Raw genomic sequence first — 15,201 nt, forward strand, 5'->3', positions numbered from 1 at the left:
ATTTTGCTCACTGTATATTGGGTGTATGCTCTGGGCTGTTTGTGTAGCTGGACTATTTGCCAATAGCCGTTATTGGTGTTTTGTTCTCATGTGATGTACTGGCCGAGACCACTACTACGGGTCAACCCTTGGGGATGATTCAGAGCAAGCTTGTGTTACTTATGCTCAGAGCCTGACCTTGCTGCGAAGTGTGGTATATATTCTGAGAAATGCTCGCCTCTGGAACCACATTTATCTTTGGGTGGAAAAAAATAACAAACTTCATAAATAGGCTTATGTGTGTCACGCAGCAGATGAGACGTTCAGTGGTAATGATTAAAAGTCAGTAGGGTTTTCTACATGACCGTACTCTATCACAGACAGGTCAGGTAAAATCTGCTGTCAAAACAGACTAATATGGAGGTTTAAAGCAAGTCTTAGGTGTGCTGTGACTGCAAATGCTAATCCCCCAGCTTCTGTCAGACAGGCCTCTGATGTAAAACTACTCCTGTAATTCCAAACACATTTCAAGGCAGATGTGGAATGGCATGCCGCATGTTGATTATTATTGGATTATTATGACTGCAATGCATTCTGGTCTATGTGATATGATTTGGGGCCAACGCCCCTATATATCACCTAATGGTACCACCCAAACAGGCTGCCAAGATGGATGGAGCATGCTGTACTGTAATTAGAATTAAACAGCACCTGTGAAATGATGCAATGCAAGAATGCCTGCTTCCAAACAGGAAGGTCTATGCTTAAAATAATGTGTACAGTATCACTTTAATGATGACAAATAGATATCAGAAAGACAATTAACCTTTAATGATTATATCGTAGCAGGGCGCACATGGCGGTCGTAGCAGATCTCCAGACAGTAGCATTATTTTAATTTTAAAAAATCTGCCACAACCCAGTCAAGACCGTTGGAGATACACATAACCTGTTACTAACCACAACTGAAACTTCCTCTGCCCTCCTGAGCAAAACTATCAACAGCTGTTCCCCGAAATGATCTTCACAGATACCCATAAGCCAGACTAATAACACTGTTACATTCCTCCAGTTCTCTACTAGGCTTTGGCCTGCATTGTTGTGATTGAATCATCCTGCAGTGATACGGTGATTAGGCAGTGCCTTTAGTACCCAAGAAAAACCTTGCTTAAGAAAAATCTTTTAACATGAACATACAAAATGGAACTTCATAGCCAACATATTCAACATTTCCGTAAAGATACACAACAAAAGCCAGTGGTTGGTTTTGTCCACTCATTCCAACACCACACAGGGAGTGGCCATGAGCGGACTGCTCCCACACAAAGGAACCAGCCTGTTTCCTCCTCAAATACCCCCACCACAGAGACACTGTAAACAGACCTGCACATCCTAAGGCCTCTCCACACTCTTAATACACAAGATGCAAATGAGAAGAGCTGAGGACTAAATGGTTTCGAGCCCTAGACCCGGCTTCTATGAAATATTAAAAAAGCTTGAGCTAAATTTGGCCTACATCAGGCCTTTTTCTCCGATAGAGGATGGGAATAGGCACGGGCACTTGTTCTGCAGCTGTAAACAAGCATGGCAGCTGCGGATCTTCTGCAGGTACAATAAAACATACATGCTGAAACGCAAGCTGCCCTCGATTTCCTCTGGGCTCTACACACACACACACACACACACACACACTGCTATTTACGTCCTCAGAATTCCTCAAGATAATACCAAGTAGGCATCATGTGTGTTATCTGTGTCAATCACACCTTACTCACACAACATATGGGAGTTTCATCCCCAAAGCTACAGAGCTTCCACTGGGGAGGAGCAGTTTACCAACTGACGACTCTAAAGCATGAATATCACAGCTATGGAGATTACAGATTAAGTTATACAGAGGTCAGCCTTCCAATGAACGTACTGACTCACAGATTCTGTGTCAAATCGCAGGCTGCTCAAAAGAGAAGCGAGTGCAAAAGAGTGCCGAGCAATGCTCCCTCACAGCTATGCCTCTGTTCAAGCCCAATTCAGCTTTTAATAACCCCTGCACTGACAGGAGGTGAGCAGAAAACTGTTTCGCATGAGGCACACTGGGGCATTCACTCACAAAACTGACTGGAATCAGTCCTCAATCCGACAGGAGTGAGAAACCCAGCCACAAACCAAATGCAGATGAAACGGAATACACACAACGTCCCCCCATGCAACCCCCATCAGGGCTAAGCTGCAGGATGTGGTGTGTGAAAATATTTTTATTAGAGGTTTCTAAGCTGTATCAGTACAAGGTGAAAGCATTAAGGCGGGCCCGCATAAAGCCCATCATAATTGAACGGCTTTGGTTATTTCAGTCAATTTACTGCACAAGTCCATTCACTCAGAGCAGGAGAGTGCTGTTAAATGAGTCTGAAAAAGATGGTCTGGGAGGGCAGCCATGATCAGAGTGCTGAATGGAGGGAAGACACATTCATGTATGAATACGGGGAATGAAAAAGGGGGCTGTGGGCATGGTAATTGGATTCAAAGACACAAACACACACACACACACACACACACACACACACACACACACACTGGGACACGTATATTCACATTGCTTGATAAATGTTGGGCAATGAGCCTTAACGTTATTACCTCACATGTCTATTCTAAAAATGGCTGCTAGCCCTTCACAGTTTTTTCCTCCAGTCTTTTTTTTTCTTTTCAGTTTCGGTCCCTTGAAAAAGGGTTTGTGATTTTTTTTTTTGCCTTGGGGTTGCGGGCAGCCTCACGGGCACGGCTCCCGTCACATGAAGGCTGCTGCCGTGCTGTGTAGAGGAACTGAACTTGAGGAACTATTCTGAATTGCAAAGTCTGATTGAGGTAGATCAGCTTCAGCCTCAGCTTCACTCTGGCTGTCAGTAAACCAAGTCCACCAAAAAAACAAATCCCAAAAAAACTGAGCCGGAGAAAAAAAAGAGAGCCGGGGAAAACACAAGCAAGGAAAATATTTGTTGCTGGCAGGAGAGTGTGGTTGGAATAATGCGTTTGCATTATGCTTCCATCATTCCCCTCAGAATTACTCAGCCTTGTACACATGTAGGACCCACTTAAGAACATTTACGCAGGAAGTGCTTGGCAACCATGCAGGGAGAGCAACAACAACAAACAAACAACAAACAGCCCACATTTCTTTCAGGATCATTTCAGCCTTTCATGTGTTTGGAGCAAACAAGCGAGGAGAGATTACAGAGGTAGAGGTGAAAACACTCTCACCCCGGTGTGCCAGATAAGCCAATAAAAGCAGCCTATCGCATTTCAGGCCCACTGATATTAAGGGACATTGCTGAATCCCACCGTTGAACAATGAAACTGTATTAAGTGCCTAGACATTACACACGTCCCAGTTGAATCGTAACAAAGTGATCAACAACTCCTTTGAGAAGCCTTTGAACATTAAATGCGGCTCCTGTATGAAAGCCTGTCCTGCAAAGTCTCCCAATCTGTCTGGAGCTGATAGTGGGGATTTTTAATTGCTTTTTGTGTCCTAATTAGTTCTGTTTATTTCCATTTTTCAAGACAGAGAAACTGCAAAAGCATCACAGCAAGATTTGTCTGACAGAAATATTAGTTAAAACGCACGCACACAAAAGGGCGAAACAAAAGCAGCCAAGTCTCTTTCTCTCCCCGCAGAATCAGCGTCTGGCAACGACGTCACGTCACAAGCGGTCGCCGTCAACCTTTCTTTTTTCCAAGGGCAAAGCTGTCATCGGCACCGCCGCAGCGCCGCGCTGGGGTTGGTTAAGCCGGCCCTGTTGTCTTAGTAACCCACTTTGCATGGTACGAAACAATGGGAGCCAGGAGCCATCCATCAATTTTTGTGAGTGCCATCCATCATCTCAAAGTGCAGCTGACATCCACTTTGCGCCAGTTCCTCTCCGCTGAGCGCTGAGGCAGCGAAAGGCCACGGTGGTCCGGCGCCCGAGATGTTTTCATGCTCGCGCTGCGGGAAAACACTCCACCGAAAGCGCCCGGCGGGCATGGAGGAGGAAGAGGACCACACTGAAGGCACCTGACTCCCATCATCATGACACCTCCTGGGCATTTCATGCGCCCATAAAAGGACCCTGCCCATGTGTTTTTATATACACGTGTCACTCTGCTTCGCCTTGTGGCCATCATTGTACATTTTTTCCAGTTGAAAATATCACAATCCCTTCTTCAAAGGCTGAGAGAGAATATATTTTTCAGCCGATGGGGATTTCACAGCGCATGTTATTTTAGCAGAGGCACTGCGTGGAGAATGGATCGGCGGCGGTGTCGTGCTGGCATGCTGAGGCCCTCGTCTGGGCGCGCCTGTGTGTGCCAGGGGTGGCCGCCATGACAGACGTGCCACAGGATGCTGTGGGTGTTCGGCTATTACTCACCAGTTCCCACGTCTGGCTGGGATTCATCTCGGTCATGTGACCCGGCTCCGGCTTCATCTGGCATCTCTCATCTCCTCTTGTCCTATCAGAGGAGGAGCAGCTCTGACAAGAAAGTGACACACTGAAAGGGCTGTGGGGCCGGCGAGGGTTCGCTTGCTCGGCACGATTGACTGTTGTCCGCTCTCTCTCGACAGGTCACATGGGCAGGGAAAGCATCGGGCAGATCTTCCCGCCTTTCAACTTCACAGAGGGAGGACTTCAAAACCAGAGTCCGACTGCTCGGGTTCCCATCTCTTAAGATGCGCATGAGACGCATCCCTATGATTTCCCGTGATCCTGCAGTGAGCAAGAAATTCCAAGGAGCTGGAAGCTTTCCTCCTTTGATATTGCTAACCTACTTAGAGATTTGAAAGAGATGAAGAGAGGCCACAGATTCCTTCTATAGATCTCTAAAGCTGTGTATAGGAGATAGCACAGCCTCCGGTACACTTGGTCTGATGCATTGCACCAACCTACTGTATGTTCCGGCTTGTGGTAAACAAATAGGAAATATACTGATATGGTCCAAAAAAATGCTTTGAAGATCAAAATCAAATGGGGCGGGATCATTTTCAGTGATGAATGCATCTGGAAGATTCCATGTCTGTGTTTTTGCATGCCAATCAATTAAATGGATAAAAAGGAGAATGATTAGTCTAATAGAGTGGCAACTTAATGGCAACATAGATTTCAGGCAATTAAGCTAATTACTTCATTTGATTTACATTGCTTACTTGCAGACTGTGCATTAGTGTGGTGTACAGATGGGCATTGTGTATTGGCAGGGGACCACACAGTCAAATCAAGAAACCCTAACAAACTCAAATCTGGCATGAAATGGCTGCATTACAAGTCTGGCTGGCAAAAGGATGGAAAATCCCCCAGAATGAATTTGTTCGTGATGGCAGACCACACTGTGTACAAATATTAAAGGATAAGCTGAGGACATACGTCACGTCATAGATAGACAGGGAGCCACTGACAGATTAACCATGATTCCTCCTCAAGCTGGCTCTACAGGAGACGGCTCATCCATGAGCTAACGTGATATTCCCTTTTTGAAGTGAAGTGGCTATTTTTTAAACTGTTGTGTGGGGTTACTTATTTTCTATTCATTTTCCATTCACACCCCGTGTAACTAGCTCCACCCACTGCATCATTGTGTAAAATGCTAAAAAGTGGACAAAGGGATGGGAAGGAGGATCTCAGATGACTAATGAGTCTCTATCAGCATATGAAAATAATACTCACATGGCATGGGCTGGGGATGGGGACGGTGCATCGCCCATAACGGCGTTGAGAAGTCCCGAATGGTTAACTCTACATCAGTATTGGCCTCTACATTATTTTAAACCGTAAATGGCGTGTTAAGTAATTTCCAACCCAAAATTACGTTAAATTACGTTACATTACTAAAAATTACCTTAATATTAACAAATTTGGAACACATTTTTAAGTATAGAGAACATTTTTAATCCATTTATTCTGAGCAGTATGTTGCCACAAGACCTATGCACTAAGATGATGTGTTCGGTCAACCTGAAAACGCACTTTAGATCGGCGTGGCCTGGATAGTGCCATTCACTTGTAATTCCCTCCTACTGCTGAGGTCATGACACGCGACATCGGTGATGAAATAGACCTCATGACCCGTCCAAGTGGAGTAGGCCTGTGCTCATCATGCTTTCGTGGCTGCCATCGATTGCGGCGATGACAGACGAGTGATGGGCGTAGCACTGTTCGCGGCCCTTTTGCGACAATGCGATGCAAATGCATGCGGACAGCATCTCAACCTCAAAGGACAAGCGTAAACAGTTTAAGTACGTATTGATCTTTCCATGTCACTGGATTTAATAGGATTTGCCATCCTGAATGAAACTACATCTGGAACTTTCTCTCCTATAGCGAGTAGCCCATGAAATACGCACATTGATTTATCCTTGCCACACTCCTTGTCATAACTCTTGTTATAACACATTGCCACTTTGAATTTCCTGACTAAATCCAATCATATGACCAGAACACAGGTTTTCACTTTTAATCACTGTCCTAACTGCACCTCCACCAAGGTCTACCCAATGCAGCTGGACGTAGATACAGAAGAGTTCTGTAACACAGCCATGCAGACTGATTCCAAATACTGCCTAGTGGCTTTCACTTCTAAACACCCATTTGGCTTTCTGCCCCAGCAACCCTCTGTCTCTCTCCTAACAAGCCCTAGTCTGGCAGGGCCCACCCCAGCATAGCACAGCAGCCTCCTCCAGGTCTCAGTCCAGAGGCCTCCTCCCTTGCGTAGCCTAATAGCTCTCTCTCCAACGAGGCTTAGACGTTTCCCTGCATTGTATAGCAGGTATCTGTTTAACACAGCCCATTAGTCTCCAGCTAAACATACACAATGAGCTACGCAGCATAGTGTTTTCCTCCCCAGCATAGACTCGGAGTCCCTTAACACACAAGAGTAGCTATCCTCCTCCCCTGATACAGATTCGAAACAACAACCCTACCCTGCAGAGCTGCTCTGATACAGTCTCACTCGGCCCCTTTTTCTGACAGCAGATTGCACATGCAGCAGCAGGCCAGTGATTCACAGACTCAAACAGCCTGTGGTTGCATGAAATGACTCAGCAATTAACACAAGATTTGCCCTTCAATTGATTCCATTTCTAGCGTGCACACAGCCCTCATTGCTTTCCCCATTGTTGTTGTGGAGAGCGCAGGCTTTCCCACTCTCACTTCCTTAAAGCAGTGGGCATTTTGAGGCATTACTAATTCAAGGCCGGTTGCAGCAGTCAGAGTGCGAGTGTCTTAATGTGATTTCTACATTATTTATCCCTTCCCACATTTATCCCTTCCCGAACAAGCAGTTCCTGGGGAAACACGGCCTCACATTGTGTCCTTAAGTGTCACCAGTGACATGTTGTTAGACTAATTACTGTTAGCATTGTAACATGATAGGCCTCCCTCCAGCTATTCTCCTTTCTCTGCCCGTCACTTTCATGCAGGCATGGTTATTAACACCCACACCTTTCAAATCACGCCCCACGAGCCCTTTAGTGGGACCGAGCCGCTACCATAATCTTGCCATAATATCGGAATAATGTTTGGAGACTGATGCCTGATGATCTTTCACATCAGGATGACAAATGACCAACACTCAACTTTTGTCAAATGAATCATAGCGCATGGCCACAGAGCGGGGCCTTGCCTAGGCCTTGTGCTCTGGTTTAGCCTGCGCCGGTGAAGGGGGCGGGTTCGTTTTCTCTGATGATGACAAGCACTCACTGCACTGCATTACAAGAAAATTACCTCTCTTATTGACATCGAGATCATCCATCTAGTCTCTCTGGGAGGATGTGGCAGGCCTTCTCTTAAATTGGATTGTGTCTCTCATCGTTGTGTGTATAAACGAGATGGATCTTATGGCACGAGATTTAAAATCACTATTTGGCTGCTGCTGAGACACTGAACATAATAAACGATGATAAACAAGCCTGAGTTGGTCTGAATGGTATTCATGAAAGTATTCACACACTCAGCTGGACATTCGTGGAGGGGGCAGTTGGGATTGTTCAGGCAAGAAAGAGGAAATAAAATACTCTGCTGCTTCCTGTTGATGTCACGTGTGGAGAGCCACTAGCCCTATGAATAATATGCTTGGTAGTCCACCGATTAAGGATTTATAGGGTTCTCTCCATTCATCATTCCTTCCCGGAATCCATTATTTCTGGTTTCTTTCTTTTGTCAAGGACAAGGTTGTGGGTGTTGAGTTAAAAGGACTTTTCAACCCTAGTAGAATGGTTAAATTTAGCCACTGTTTGCATTTTCCCCCTCTACCCTCCCCTCACCCTCTCCTGTGCTCAGTAAGCGTGCCTTCGGTACCTGGTCTGTGTTCTGTCGGTGTTTCAGAGAGATTTCTGGAATAATGTGCGCTGCGGATCTGAAATGGTAATGAGTGATGTACCGAGCTGTTGAGCATCACTGCCTCTGGTTTGTTTTCAGGCATCGGGGGATTAGCATATTTAACAAAGCTGCTAAAATAAAATGAGCATTCCCCCATCCTTTACTCCCCCAAATTCACCAAACTGTTCCAGTGATTTATGTCAGATTCTGATGCGCAACAATCACACTCAATGCATCAGGCGGTTCCAATCCACTTAATCTTTTGTATGACAATCATTACCCGAGAACAGAGGATGTTCCGCAATTGTACTTGGCAGTGTATAACCACACATTGTAAGATTAACAATAAATAACATCAACATTAAGTGACACTGATGTGGTTTCTTACAAAGATAGCGTATTGTAGCTTGCAAAGTGAGAGCTACCATGTCAAGCCATCTGACCCAACGTGATAGCTCTTTATAAAATAATCTGTCTTCACAGAAGAATTGTATCAAAAAATAAAAACAATAAATATTAAATAGCAATAAAATATATTGGGTTAGAAATTCCTAGCAGGTTGTACTTATAAATCCATTCACTGAAAAATAGAGCAAGTACTCACAATGCTTTTGAGATGCATTTGTTAGAAGAGAATGTTCAGCCTTTCAAAGCTAGTGATGGAATCTGGAAAGGTAGTTATCCTCAGGGGTTACTCAGGCCTTACCTTCTGCTGGCTTCTCCTCCCATACTGTCATCCTCAGAGTAGATAGCCCACATAGGAATGAGGAGCTTTACTGAAGCAGAAGATTCCCATCACCAATTAGATTTTAATTATCAGAAGCACCACTTTGTTCATCAGCAATGGGGTCATTTTCATTTCGGCTGATGAAATCACTTAGAGATGTTTTAGGGGCCCTATAATATGGGCTGATGGAAAAAAGAATGCCCAGATTTACATTTGCTTGACAAATATTTTCACAGCGCCGTTGTACATGGCGGGGAATGCACAGATGAGCACGCTCTCCACTCCCTCTGGGTGCCAGAAAATCATTTTCAGCATAGTAATCCTTGCTATGCCATAGCCATAGAATATGTGCTTTTCTCATGTTCTATTCACTGTTCTTAAATAGTCTCAGAGTGTAGGCTACTTTCAACGAAACTAAATCTGGGGGTTCCTGTGGGGTGCTGTGTGTGTGTGTGTGTGTGTATGTGTGTGTGTGTGTGTGTGTGATACATGTCAAAATAGATGATGGGCACTTCTGCTAATTTCTGGGTAAGTGGATGATGCTGTCCTGGACATACAGTAAATACAGAAAATTGCTGTAGCGAAAAAGCCAGCATCAGGAAAAACGTCCTGAAAAGACCATTCCTTGTGTGCAAATCATTTGTGTAAGAAGACCAATTATCAATTATTGTACATGCAGAGGAAAGGTCCCATTTTGCTCTATTTTTAATAACACCAGCGGACCATAAAAAGCTGTATGTCAGTACAAAATGAACTAGTAAATATAATTTGTCAGTTTTTATTAGATCTATGGGAATTCTTATATGCAAAATGATGTTCATCAATGTAAAGTGTTGTTCATCTTGTGAAACTAATTTTTGATTACAAATGAGTGCAGTAATTTGTTTTCCATCTTTCTCCTGTTATGGTCCGTGTACAGGGCTCACACTGTGTAGGACACCCTGGGACCAAGCTCCTTTGAACATTTACACTCCAGAGAACGCACACAGTCGTTGGCTTCTCCTCTCCTCGCCTCCTTTTAGGATTCTATTTGAGCAAGGCGGGTTCAAATGCTTCCCTCCCTAGCTCAACCAACTCATATCAAATACACAAAAAGAACATCAAACATGGCCACAAACAAACAAGAAAAAACAAAATATCTTTGAGGGATTCCACAAGTCTCAAAGATAAAAAGCCGAAGACTGTGTCCCGGGAGGTTAGTAATATCAGAGAGAGGAATTATAACGGGGAGTCACATAGGCAAGTCTTGGTGGCTACACGTTAAGTATGCTAGCTGGGGGAGAAAGCCAGAGCAAGTGACATCACCACCCAAGCATTTCACAGCAGCAACCCTGGCTTTAACATCACACATGCCCAAATATACGAGAGGTGTTGTGTGGCCATGCCATGCTGAAGTAAAGGCCCTTGAACTAAAGCAACCCCGGGACACGGTATAGGCCAGAGGCTGGGGCTATTTTTGAGCAGGCAGTGTTACTCATCAGAGCCAGTGCACTTGTGTGAGATGGCAGGAGGTGCCAGACTGGAGCGGCCAGCTAATTGTTGGATTCAGCTCATGGACGTCTGTCTGACCTCCATGTCCTTGGCCTTGAGTGAGTCGAGTGAGGTGGAAGCCCACTAGCAGTGAGGGACACTACCTGCATGTTGGCTGCTAATGCTGTAGAGAGGCAGACAATGACAAGGGTGTGTGTGTATCTGTGTCTCTCTCTCTCTCTCTCTCTCTCTGTGTGTGTGTGTGTGTGTGTGTCAGCATGGTAAAATTTTCATGCCTTACATTTGCACTGAAATTAATTCAACATATTTTGTTTGAAGGGGTATTTTTCAGACCGGAACAGTATGTTATCTGGTTAAATAAATGTTCATAGTTACATTTGTGTTTATTACTTATAAATGCAGTGGTCTAATTTTTGTTTTTGGTAATGTAGCTTGACTTAAAACCACACCCATCATTACCCTATGGTAGCTACTCAGTGTTTGCAATATCATTTCATTTCATTACATTCTTTGAGATGCAGTGTCTCCCTTCACAAGAAATAATGATAAAAAAGAGATTATTTGGAGATTAGCAAATAATAAAAAAAAAAACATACATTAGAAACCATACAGAATGGCTGGCTTCATACGTTCACGGTTCACAGGTGTTACCTGCCACCTTTCAGCGGAACACCCCTATATAGTGCCCAACTTTGAGGGTAGCATGAGAAATACATGATGAATATAACATATTGGTACACATGTAAACATTACCCACCTTATAATTACAGTTTTTAAAGCTTGCATTCTAGCCTGTTATGTAAGTCACGGTATCGGAGGCACTCTCTTATTATTGCCAAGTCGCATCACAAAGACACCGCGTAGCTCTCCCCTGTGCTCCCCCATCAAAGCGCTGATTGGAGGAGAGCGAGCAGCGTGGATGCTGCCTGCTAACTGTAGCTTCTCTTCATCCTGGGAGACAAGCCTGTTCTGGGTCTTTCAAAATCTTCCTTAGACCTGTGCAGGGAGCTGTGAGTTTGCGATTCAGCTGCCACCACTGCGCTCCGACACTCATTTCACGTAATGCCAACGTCCCTGTCAACACGGTGAATCCCTCGCTGGTCCGTTCATCGCTCAGACAGGACGGACGGGCGAAGTTAAGTATGCCAGCTCCAGTTTCTCACCGGACCTTGCCAGCTGGACACGTCCTGGTCGCATGGTAAGTAATGTGACTACGCGTGTGTAATTGATGCTAACATTATTTTGGGTGTGTTTGCAGCTTCCTCGAAAAGGGACCCACACCTGTATAGACAACGCAGCCAAGCTGTACAGCCTCGGCTGCTCAGCTGTATACTTGCGGTAGCAATAGCACCGCATTGATGTCTTTCACCCGTCATGTGAATAGTCAGGGGAATTTTCTAACTACAATATATGTCTTTGTAGTGTTGCTTTGCTGTTCTAGATGACTTTGTACAGTTACTGAACACATCACACAAAGCATTGCATCGGAATTGTGCTCACTGGTAACGCTTACAGTAGACAACCAGTGAGTGAAGAAACCGAGGCGCGTTACCATCTGTAAAAGTATTTACGCTACATCTAAATTCTGAATTAAATTTGACCGACTGGATACAGTGACCTTAACAATGTTCAGCTATGTGTTAATATTTTGTGTGGAAATGACTCAGGTTCTTTTAAATCCGCTGTCGCCAAGTAAGAATGACAGATATGTCTCATCTACTTGCCTCAAGGTAAACAAAAGCTTATTATAGCATAGTCAGTGACCACTCAGTGTCACAGTGACTGATGCGCAAACTCTCCGAGGGACTATGTGAGGTTTATTTACATACAAATGGCCATTTGTTTTGTTTAGAATATTTTTATATTCAAATGAAACTACACTGTCAGTGAACACCTATTTGCCAGAAGTAGACCATATCAGTCATTTCAGACATATTTTGTCTTCTGCACTTTGTATATTCAATTAATCACTGAAGTTATGACTTATATGTTGACCATATTCTTGTATTGCATAAGGTCTCAAACAGGTAAAACTGTCCCATAATCTCAAAATAAGACACATACCAATGCTCCAAATTAATAAGTATGTGTAGCTGACTGTTATGAATGAACATTTACAGGTTGTTTCGCCTCACCCCACGGATAACTCTTATCACGTCGTTTGTGTTAGCCGGGAAGCCCCTTCTCTAGTGGAATGGACAGCTCACAACAACACAGAATCTAATCTAATCAGAACATTTAATATGGCAAAACTTGTAATTATACACAATCACTTTCATATCCAACAGATCAAAGCCATTACAACTGCTTTTCTGCAAACAGCCTTTTTGGAAATAAGGTTTTGAAACCAGGGTGATCGGTGCAGACATAGCGTCAGCACCCAGACTCGGTCGGAGGTCCATATGGGCAGACTCAGCTCATCAATGGGTCTATGTGAGCACTGTGGTGCCCCTGTACGCAGCAATAGAGGCACTGAGGAACAGCTGCTATCTGCGGAGCCCGACTCATAGCCTATGTGGGGTGGGGAGGCTGTCTCCGAATGCAGGGTCCCTGTGCTAATGACACGAGCGTCACAGATGGATGAAAGCCCTCTCGTCGGTGAATTGTTATGGTTGTTGAAGGGGCGCGCAGAGCGAGGCTGGTGAATACCTTACCATATTTTAGCATCATTATGGGCCCCACTTCACTCCCCACCTGTCCAGTGTGCACCAGTGCCCAAATGAATCCGCAGAGGGTTTCGGTCTTTGGTGGTGGTGGAGAGGAGACAGGAGCACACCCGACCTTGTTCGCGTCCTTGTTCCCTTCCAAGTGGGCTGAGTGTGGGTGTCAAACTGGCCCATTTAAAAATCAAAACAGTATTATAAATATAGTTAAGTAAGTTCAACCAGGTTTTTTTTAAATTACATATGAACACAAATTTGATGGTGCATTCCCTCTTATTGTTGTCACATTATTTAAAAGTACATTTTTAATGTAAGAATATTGTGATTTTGTAATCTGTATTGTTCCCTGCATCATCTGTTGTACTGTGCATACGTGGTACAGTAATTCCAAGCAGATTTGACTGTTGTTTCTTTTTTTGCTGTTGAACAATGTCTCGTATAAACCAATTTGTTCCAAAAGAATGAGTGTACAGTAAACAAAGTACTCGCATGCGTCTCCAGAGAATCCTACGCTTCTTATCTTTTTCTGAATGTCCTCATGAAAGCGTAAATGTAGCCTGACACAAGGAGCGTGGTCCGTATTCTTCAACAGACAATTAAATGCCTTGCGCAAGCCAGCAGGCCTTGATTCACATGCACAAACACACAACACACACACACACACAAACACGCACACATAAACATGCACACAGGCACATGGACGCACAAGCACGCACACACGCACACACACACACACACACACACACACACACACACATACACACACACACACTCACAGTCTCACAAAAACTTCTGGCCAGAGAGCATGATAATTAGCCGTCCTATTTTAATCCACTGTGAATGTGTTTGGACGTGAGTCTGTCACACTGATTGCCTTGTGGGATTAAGAGCCTCAGCTGAATAAGTTAACCAGTGTAGGAAGATGAGGCGCATTCACCTTCAGCACAATTCCTCACACATTTTTTTTAGTCTGCCTCCAAACACACACACACACACACACACATGCACATGTCCCTTCCCTCACAAGTTCCACTCATACACCCCTTGGGCCTTGCAAAACCTTTGGTGCTGCTCATCAGACACACACACACACACACACACACGCCTCCGAGCAGGGCTGAGTGTGTGTACTCCAGAACCACCTTCCCCTAAGCTCTGGAGACCCTGTGTGGAGCCTTCTTTCCCTACCCCTGCATAATCACTCCTCCGTGAGCAAAGGTGCCACTGCTTATTGTGTTGAATGTGCAGCCCCTCAGCTGCCGCTAGGATGACTTGGTGAAGGCACTAATTGCGTCTGACTATTTTTTCTCTCTCTCTTTTTTTTTATTTCCTGCACTCTACCAAAATGAAAGATAACCGCCGCACCTTCCCAAGCTTCCTGAGGCAGAGCAGGGCAATGATCTCCCATCGGAAAGCGTTTATAGTTGAGCTACGGTGATGAATGGGGCCCGGAATGGTGAAAGAGGATGAGGGCAGGGAAGGCTCAAGCTCTTTTTTGGGGGAGCGCGAGTGAGTGAGAGAGAGAGAGAGAGAGGAAGAGAAGATCATGCCATCTGTCCCATTCAGTGAGTCACTCCGAGTGAAAACAGGTTTCAGAGAGGAGTGCGGCTTGCCAGCAACTCTTTGTTTGTGGTGTAGACAGCCCGGTCTACACGTATTACAGCTGCTGAATAAGCCAATTGATTTGAACCTGAGTCGCACTAGGTGAGCCTGAAAGATTTGCTTTTAGTTAAATGAGCAGCGCGCTGCTTATTAAGCAAGGCTTTGGCTTGGCATTGTACAAGCTAAGACTATAAGCCTGCGCGGTTTGTTGCCTCTGAGTGATTTACTGTGTCCCTTTTAACAGTGGCCTTTCCCATTTCAAACAGTAGGTGATTATCAATCTTTAAATGTCACCGGAGCTTTCTCTGTGGGAGACAACGATGACACGGAGTAGAAATCATTATGGCTATGCCAAGAACAACCACCTCCGCTAACATTAGCCACAGAGGTAAAATAA

Source organism: Alosa pseudoharengus, unplaced genomic scaffold, assembly GCF_046254945.1.
Source record: "Alosa pseudoharengus isolate Yale_2024_CS ecotype anadromous, Long Island Sound unplaced genomic scaffold, YU_APseudo_1.1 YU_APseudo_1.1_scf_10, whole genome shotgun sequence".
NCBI lineage: Eukaryota > Metazoa > Chordata > Actinopteri > Clupeiformes > Clupeidae > Alosa > Alosa pseudoharengus.